Here is an 8,889-nt window from a genome sequence, read left to right as displayed (position 1 = left end):
TAATCTCAGGTCAGCTAAAAATTAAATGGGTAATGTTGAGAATCTCACTGTTCAGATACTTCATTTTTTTTAACATGTTAGTTTTGAACTAGATAATTGCTACCCACTCTAATTTTATTATGGCTACAGAATCACGTAGATTAATAACAAAAATAACAAAGCTGAAATATATCTGAAAAAAAACCACATATACATCTGAATAATCATTGCATATTTTGGTGTAACTATGAACTCTTGTTTTCTGTTTCTGGAGTCTTAAATTTGAATGGTTTGAAAGCATAACTGTTTGCTTTCATGGAATACTACAGAAATTTAGAGCTTTTGAGTTTGATTCTATGGAACATTAACTCACCTGACCCATAGATCTCACCATTGCTTTGGTGGGGCAGCTTGCCAAAGATCACAGTTTGAGAATCACTCTAACTGTAGTAGCCAAAAATATCTTCTAAATCTTTCAAGTTTCTTTCAGGGCTCAAACCTCTGCTATCTGCAGTTGTTTCAGGTTTAGAGTCTATGGAATTGTGTTACTAAGAGAAGCTGACTAGTGAAGGATGATCTTCCTGTTGTTTACAACAAAGCATTCATAATTTGGTTGATTGGCCTTTCAATGAACTAAAGGCTGAATATATTCTAGAAATTAATAGAGTTACCAAGATTTATAAGACATATTATCCTTTACCCATTGTCCTTAATAGAGTTACCAAGATTTATAAGACATATTATCCTTTACCCACTGTCCTCAGATGTTAATAAGAAGTGTAGTCGAGCTTCTTGGTTAAAAAGTAACTTATTAAATTTATTAAAGTGCTTCTATTGCGGATATCTTGGAGTACCATGAGTTCCACATCTCCTCAGTGTTTTGGGACATTGATTGTGTCCACATTTTTGTTTCTTAGTGTTGCATACTCATTTTTATAAAGGGACCCTGCTGTTCTGCCTGGCAATAAGTTGTGGTGGTGTGTGAATTCCTATGATTTGTATGTTTGCGTATGTTTATGAGAACAAATGGAGGAAATTGGCTATGCCCATATAAGAAGTATTATTTGTGACAAAAGAGTCCCCAAACATTGTCTTAAATAAGACAGTCTTTTATTTATCTTTCTTACAAACTGTGGAACCAGAAGCCAGAGTGTCACCATCTTCAACCTTGATTAGAAATGTGCATGTTGGGTAACAGAAATTTTTTACCAATCTGGGCCTATCTTTGAATCATTGAGATGGGTTGGTGGGCTCCATTCCATGAGGTCATTTAGGACCCTAGAATCCTGCTATGTGTCCCTGACAAAGATAGCCTTGTCTGTATGGCCAGAGCTCTATCACCATTTGTCTACAGACTCTGACCTGTGAACAAAGGGAAAGAGGATGATTCTTCTATCTACCATATATCCTATTTATGGATCTATCCTACTTGTCAAAGCTTTGCATGTTGGTTAACCTAGCTTCCAAGGAAACTGAGAAATTTATGGTGGCTGGGTATCCATGGGAGCCCTGGTGTTTAAACTCTCAGCTGCTAACCAAAAGCTTGTTCCATGGTCCATCTACTTCCTTAACACCATGGCCTTGGAAATCCTATAGGACACCATGAGTCAATATGGCAATTTTCTTTTTTCTCCTTAAACTGGGGTCATTCTGTCCTCTGTTGATTCCATAAGCAAGCTGGTATTCCAGGCAAACTACGGACTCTACAGGTTACACAAACCCTTTGTCAAAATAAGAACTGCGTGAAGATGGTCAATAGCCTTGTAAACAAAGATTTCCACCAGATATTTTGGGTCTACATTATTATGAAATCTTGGCTCTGGGCATAAATCATACAGGTGTTAACAAGTTATTTCTACTAAGAATGGTTATCTACTTGACTCACTAATTGCCATAAAAAATTGTCAGGAAAAATCCAGTTTTTCTTCGCAAGCTGAAGGCAATATTGTGTCCAGATCTGATTTCAGGCAAACACTTCCAGTGTCTTTCTGCAATTTAGCAGTGTACCAAAACAATGTTTTTTTGTTTTTTTTTTTGTAGCATCCAAGCCAGTCCCAAGTCCATGCCAAGGAACAACATGCCCAGCTCAATGCCAAGTGTGTGTGTTCTCCTTTTCAGAATCCTCAGAAGCGGCAGGAGAGGAGAGCTTTAGTCCTTCACCTCCAACCAGTGGATGTTTGTCAACGAACAGGCAGCCATTCCAGTGGTCCGTTTCATGTTGGATTATGCGGGCAGCCCACCACATCGCTTGCTCTCCCCTTGGGTACAGTCCTGAGATCTGCACGGCTTGTAGAGGGGCACACAGGCCAGGAAGCCGTCGACGCTATTGCAGCCTTCGGGGAAGGTGACCAGGTGGCTGCCCAGCACGCGCAGTCTGGGGTTCAGGTACACGCGCAGGGGAAAGGGCTCCATCTCGAGAGCCTCCCGCACGCGATGCGAGCAGGCGCGTAGGAGTGCCTCGGGGAGCTCCAGAGCCAGCACCTGCAGCGACACCCCGAGCTGCAGTGCGCTCATCTCCATGCAGCGCTAGCGCCGCATCACATGCACCTGCGCTGCAACAGGCGTTGCAGCACGGGCTCCACCAGCTGCTGAGACTCCCGCCAGCTGCTCCGACTCCACGGTGCGTAGCGCCTGGTCCCATACTTGGCACACATGCGCGTACGGCGGCTCTTGAGGGCCACGCAGGAGCCCCCTTCTTTAGTGCCATCTAGGAGCGTGCGCGCTCCGGGCCCTGGAAACCTAGCTGGGCGTCAGTGAACTGCAGGACGGGGTGGCGCCGCTCCCCACTTCTTCCCCCCACCCCCACCCCGCAGGCAGGGCTAATCCCGCCGTGCCGGGGGCGCCGGCAGTAGGCTTCCCAGCGGCGGGCTCATAGCGAGACCTGAGCTGGAAGCCGTCTCCAGCTTCTTCCAGTCAATGTTCTTTTATTTGTAATCATATGCTATCTATAATTATTGGCTGTATTATCGAGAAAAATAAAGGAAAAAGTAGATACTGGTAAGAATTTCATTCACTATAGCTGGTAATTTGGAAGAGAATGAATATGAAGAATCTTTTTATTTCTGTAATATTGATATTCTTGACTGCTTCTTCTGTGAGAGTTGGTGGTTGATCCGAGCAAAATGAAGTCTTTGACAACTTAAATATTTTCTCCATTTAGCATTATGTTATTTATTGGTCCAGAGGTGAGGATTTTTTTTTTTTTTTTTTTTAAATTTACATTGAGATGAAACCCACACTGAAGGCTGTGGTCTCTGATATTCATCAGTAAGTATTTTAAGTCCGCTTTGCTTTCAGTAAGCAAGGTTATATCATCGGCATATCGCAGGTTGTTAATGAGTCTTCCTCCAATCCTAATAACACGTTTTTCTTCATATAATCCAGATTCTCCAATTAATTTGCTCAGCATACACATTGAATAAGTACGGTGAACCCGGGCCCACACCTTTCCTAATTTTAAACCATTCCAAGAAGAAGATAAACTATTCTTATTATACAATTCCCAATTACAGCGTTTGGTGGGCACGTTTTTCCCTTACTGAGGAAACTATGCATTCCTGAATATTTACTTTTATTTTAGCAGGGAACTTTGAGTCTTTAACTGGGCTTGGCTTCTAGTAAGTACAAGGTTTGTGCTATGCCTATGACCCTATTCTTTAATTGTAAAATTCTCACTCTTGGGTTCTCACAATGCTGATTCCTCATTATTTCTAGGTTAGCTCAAGTAATAACTCTTCAGAGAGATCTTTGACCATTTGCTGAAATGTTATTCACCAGATAAATTTACTTCTTAACACTTATTACAGTTTGCCTTTGTCTTTTGAAGTATTTAGTTGCTTATTGTCTAAGGAAAAGTTGATACATAAATAATTTTTCTCTTTTGTGTGTCCTCACTACTTTGCACAAATTCATCACAGGGTGTTCTTAGCAAACATTCTGTGAATAAATGAATAATTGAATTAGGGATCCATTTAGGGCATTAACCTAAAAATATAGAGATGTACTTATAAATATCCCTTTAAATAGTAATTTTAAATCTATGGTATTGACATTTGTTGTCATTCTTCTTGATTATTTTCTATCCCATTTATTTTAGGTATTATCTAGGTATTATCTTGTCTCTACTTTGTGTGTGTTGACTCCAAAATGTTTTTCTAGGTATTTATTATAGGAGTATGAGTTAGGCACTGGGTTGCTAACCAGATGTCAGCCCTTGAAATTTGTCAGCTGCTCTGCAGGAGAAAGATGAGACTTACTGCTTCTTTAAACATTTACAGCCCTGGAAACCCTGCATCAGGTCACTATGAGCCAGAATCAAGTTCATGGTAGTGGATTTGGTTTGGTTTTATATACACATATGCTGTTGTTGTTAGTGCTGACTGGTCAATTCTGACTCATAGCGACCCTAAATAGGGTTTCTCAGGAGCATTTGACCCTCCGATCTTGCAGTACAAATCGGTCAAGTGCTTATCCTACAGCATCACACCAGGACTCCATATACACACATTGTTGGTGTTAAGTGCTGGTGAGTCGGTTCTGATTCATAGTGACTTTGTATGAGGTTTCTGAGGAGCAGCTGCTTTGCGGTTCAAACTGACCTTGAGGTCAAGTGCTTATCCTATGGTGTTACACACATATCGATGATGAATGTATAATATTAAAAATTTCATGCTATAATGCAGGTAAGTATAATATTCATTTTTCTAAGTTTGGCCATTGCTTTTATACATACTATTGTGTCTTCTCTTTTATAGTCCCTCAAGGTCGGCACAGAGTACTTTATGAGGTTGTCCTTCATCTCTTACACAAGCAAATGGGCACACATCATCTCAAGGCTTGGATTTTCAAATCTAAAGAGATAGGCAAGGAGGCAGATACTGGTCATTATCTTAATTTTCCTGGTCCTTTTTTTTTTTTTATATCCCAAGGTTTTACCTCATAGTCTGTTAAGGTAGCAGCATTGATATTTTTATTCATTTTCCATTTGATTCTGGGCTGCTGAATTAATCACCACATAGTGGGGAGCATAATATTTTGCCTTTAAGGGAATGATCAGCTTCTTCCCACTTCCATCAAATATTCTTTTGATTTTAAGGTAGCCCTGACAAGCATGTGGAGGGACCCTGGAGGAGAGATAAAACACAGAAAGAGAAATCCCATGGAGTGTTCAACCCAGGCCCAGCTTAGTTGCCAGGTAAGTATAGCTAGGGAAACACCTGCAGACACCACATGGAACTGGAGAATAACTTAGTGAAGCCCTGCTTAAATTAATGATCCAAAAATAGTACTGTTGTTGTTAAGTGCCGTTGAGTTGGTTCCGACCCATAGTGACCCTGTATAGGGTTGCCAAGGAGCAGCTGGTGAGTTTGAATCACCAACATTGCATTTCAAACGGCTTTGCAGTCTGGCTCATTAACCCACAGCACCACACCAGGATTCCACAAATAGTATTTGCTGTTATGAAGTGCTGTTGAGTTGATTCCGACCCATAGTGACTCTGTATAGGGTGTCTGAGGAGCAGCTGGTGAGCTTGAACCACCAACCTTGCAGTTCAAAAGGCTTTGCAGTGTTGCGCCTCACCAGAACTCCACAAATAGTATGTTGTTGTTGTTAAGTGCCATCGAGTTGGTTCTGACCCATAGCGACCCTGTATAGGTTTGCCAAGGAGCAGCTGGTGAGCTTGAACCGCCAACCTTGCAGTTCAAACGGCTTTGCAGTCTGGCGCATTAATGCATAGCGCCACACCATACATTTGTTGTTGTGTTGCGAAGTGCCGTCGAGTCGGTTCCGACCCATAGCAACCCTGTATAGGGTTTCTGCGGAGCAGCTGGTGAGCTTGAACTGCCAACCTTGCAGTTCAAATGGCTTTACAGTCTGGCGCATTAACCCACAGCACCACACCAGGACTTCCACACCAGAACTAGCCCTGCTTAAATCCATGATCCACAAAAATTATAGCCCTATTGTTCATTTAGGTGTTTAGAATGGCTCAAAGGTTAAGATTGTCTTCTTTGACCACTGAAGCAGTGGATAGTTGACTTCATTGGGAAGAGTCCCAGGAATAATGGGAATCACTAGAAAATGTTACATTACAAAATATTTTAATGTATTATCTAGCATTGTGTTTTTAGTCAAGATTTAGTCCAACTCTTTTGTTAGGCTTAATGAAATCCACCAATGTCTGACAGTTTACTTACTGTAGTGGCGTTTGTGCTGCTGTGGTGATATGCTACTATCATTTCAAATATTAGCAGGATCACTCATGCTAGACAGATTTCAGATGATCTTAAAGATTAAGACAGACTGGGAAGGAGGACCTGGAGATCTATTTGCAAAAAAAAAAAAAAAAAATATTGGCCAGTACATCAACAGGGAGTTGCCAGAAATTGAAGTTGGATTTAGAAGAGGACTTAGATTGAGAGATATCATTGCTGATGTCAGATGGATCTTGGCTGACAGCAGAGAATACCAGAAAGGTGTTTACATGTGTTTATTGACAGTGCAAAGGCTTTTGACTATTTAACCATGAAAAATTATGGGTAATATTGAGAAAAATGGGTATTCCAGAATAGTTCATTGTGCTCATGAGGAACCTATACATAGACCCCAGGGGTGGAGAACCTTTTTTTCTGTCATTTAGACATCTGTAACTTGATTCATGGCCCATCAAAATTATTAACTTGAAAATTAGCCTACTTTATTTGATCAAATATTTGATTAACTCACCCCTAATGTGATGGTTTTATGAGGCTCCATTTTAGTGTTTGAATCCTGTTGTGGTGCTGTAGGATAAGCACTGGACTGTAAGTTGGTTTGAACTTCAAGTTCAAAGTCACCAGCTGCTTCTTAGAAACCCTTTACAGGGTTGCTATGAGTTGGAACTGACTTGATGGCATTTAACAACAACAACAACAACAATGTGAAGCATGTGATGTTAGCTGGTATTGATGATGTTGCTATTTGCAATTGCCTTTCCAGGTTTGTGTCAGTCAGTCTTGAGCATAGTCGACACCTTGCGATGGTAAGTTTTGAAAAGAACTGCTTGAAGCAGTAAGTTGTTTTGAACACAGATGCATATTTCAATACATGTCTCCTCAAAGTGGGAAATTCATCATTGTTTATGTAACATTTATAGAACTCAAGAAATGGGAGATTATTGTACCTAGATTTCAGCTCATCATTACTTTGTAGCTGAATGATTTCGTGTTGTAGGTTCTCAGGCCCATAAGGCAGTTCCACATTGAACAGTGTAGCTAAGATGTTCAATTCCTTTTGCCTCAGTTACGAGGGAGAGTCAAAAAGTATCTGCACTCTGGCAGTGGAATTTGTTTTAAGCAACTTTAGAAAAGAGATTGTTTTTTGACATAATCTCCTTGCTTTTCAATACGCTTTGTCTGTCCATCAACAAGCTTTCATATTCCCTTATTAAAAAATGTTTTTGGCTGACCTGAAAGCCACAAATGCACTGCTGTCTTCACTTCTTCATCAGCGGTGAATATTCGTCCTCGGAGGGCTGCTTTCAAGGAATCAAACAGGTGACAGTCTAATGGAGCAAGATGCTTTAACACCTGAAAACAAAGTTTTCACAGAGTGTCAAGAGTGTGGACAGATGTGTGCATATGCACTGTCATTCAAGATCACATGCCCTTGGATAGCAATCCTCTGTGTTTAATCTGAAGTTTAGGCTTTAGCTTTTCGATGAGTAGCTCACCGTAGCGAGCAATGTTGATTATTGAACATTTTTCTTTATAGTGTTCCAATACTGACCCTTTAGAATCCCAGAAAACTCTAAGTATTAATTTTCTGGCTGATGGTTGACTTTTGAACTTTTTGTTGTTCCGCAGTTGAGGATCCATACCCTGCTGTTTACTCTTCGGTTCATAGTGATGAACCCATGTATTGTTACCAATAAAGATTTACTAAAGAAACTTACTTTCCTTCATGTATTGGTCCAAATTTTGTTTGCAAATGTCCAGTTTATACTCTTCCGTGAGGTGTTTCAGTACCCATCACGCACAACTTTTTTGAAACCCAAGTCTGTTGTGCATTATTTCATAGGCAGTGCTGTGGCTAATTTGCAAATGATTTGCCACGTAATCCACTATCACTTGTCTATTTGACAGAATCATTTTGCGTGCATGCTCAATGGTGTCATCAGTCATGGACATCGGCAGGTGTTTTAATATAACTGAAGCGTGGATAAATTTTGACTCACCCTTGTAGTATCACACGTTCACCAACATATTCAAGTGTCGTAGAAGGCTTTTGTCCTTCCAAAGTGGGGGAATGCAGTGTTTTTCTTTTTGAGTTGTACTTTCCACAGCCTTAATTTAGCTTCAAATGATTTCATGTTTGAAAGCAGGGAGCTGAGAAGCTGGTTGGGGTCCTGTAGCTTGATGTTCAGCTTTCAGAGGTACTTGATAATGTCCACCATGAAGGCTAGATTACACAGCCACTTGTTATCATTGAGTTCTCTGACAGATTTTCCCTTCATCTCTATGAACTTCTTTATATCGTTGCATAGTTCATAAAACCTCATGAGCATGTACTCAGCCACTGCACTTCATAGTGAGAAACAAGATCATCGTACTTAGAGTCAAGATCTCTTTTCCCTAGCTGCTTTCAGTATTCTGCCCTTATCTTTGATTTTGGAGAGCTTGATTATGATATGTCTTGGTGATTTTCTTTTAGGATCTATCCTTCCTGGGGTTTGTTGAGCTTCTTGAATGCTTACCTTTTCAGGATGTTAGGGAAATTTTCTTCCAGAAGCTCTTCAACTATCTCCTCTGTGGACTTGTGTGATTCGTCCTGTTCCAGAATGCCTATAATTCTTAAAGTTATTCCTCTTCATGTTATCCTACATGAATCTTAGGCCTTCTTCAGATTTTTTTATCCTTTTTTGTGCTTGCT

At 40.5% G+C, this 8,889-nt stretch overlaps 1 pseudogene; it reads right to left on the bottom strand.

Moving 5' to 3' along the window:
• Positions 1–2,065: 2,065 nt before the first annotated feature.
• Positions 2,066–8,147, bottom strand: LOC102842464 (annotated as a pseudogene).
• Between the last annotated feature and the right edge of the window lie 742 nt (positions 8,148–8,889).

Source organism: Chrysochloris asiatica, unplaced genomic scaffold (genome assembly GCF_000296735.1).
Source record: "Chrysochloris asiatica unplaced genomic scaffold, ChrAsi1.0 scaffold00352, whole genome shotgun sequence".
Classification (NCBI taxonomy): Eukaryota; Metazoa; Chordata; class Mammalia; order Afrosoricida; family Chrysochloridae; genus Chrysochloris; species Chrysochloris asiatica.
The sequence above is the reverse complement of the archived record's forward strand: the minus strand, read 5'-3'. Positions and strand labels throughout refer to the sequence as shown.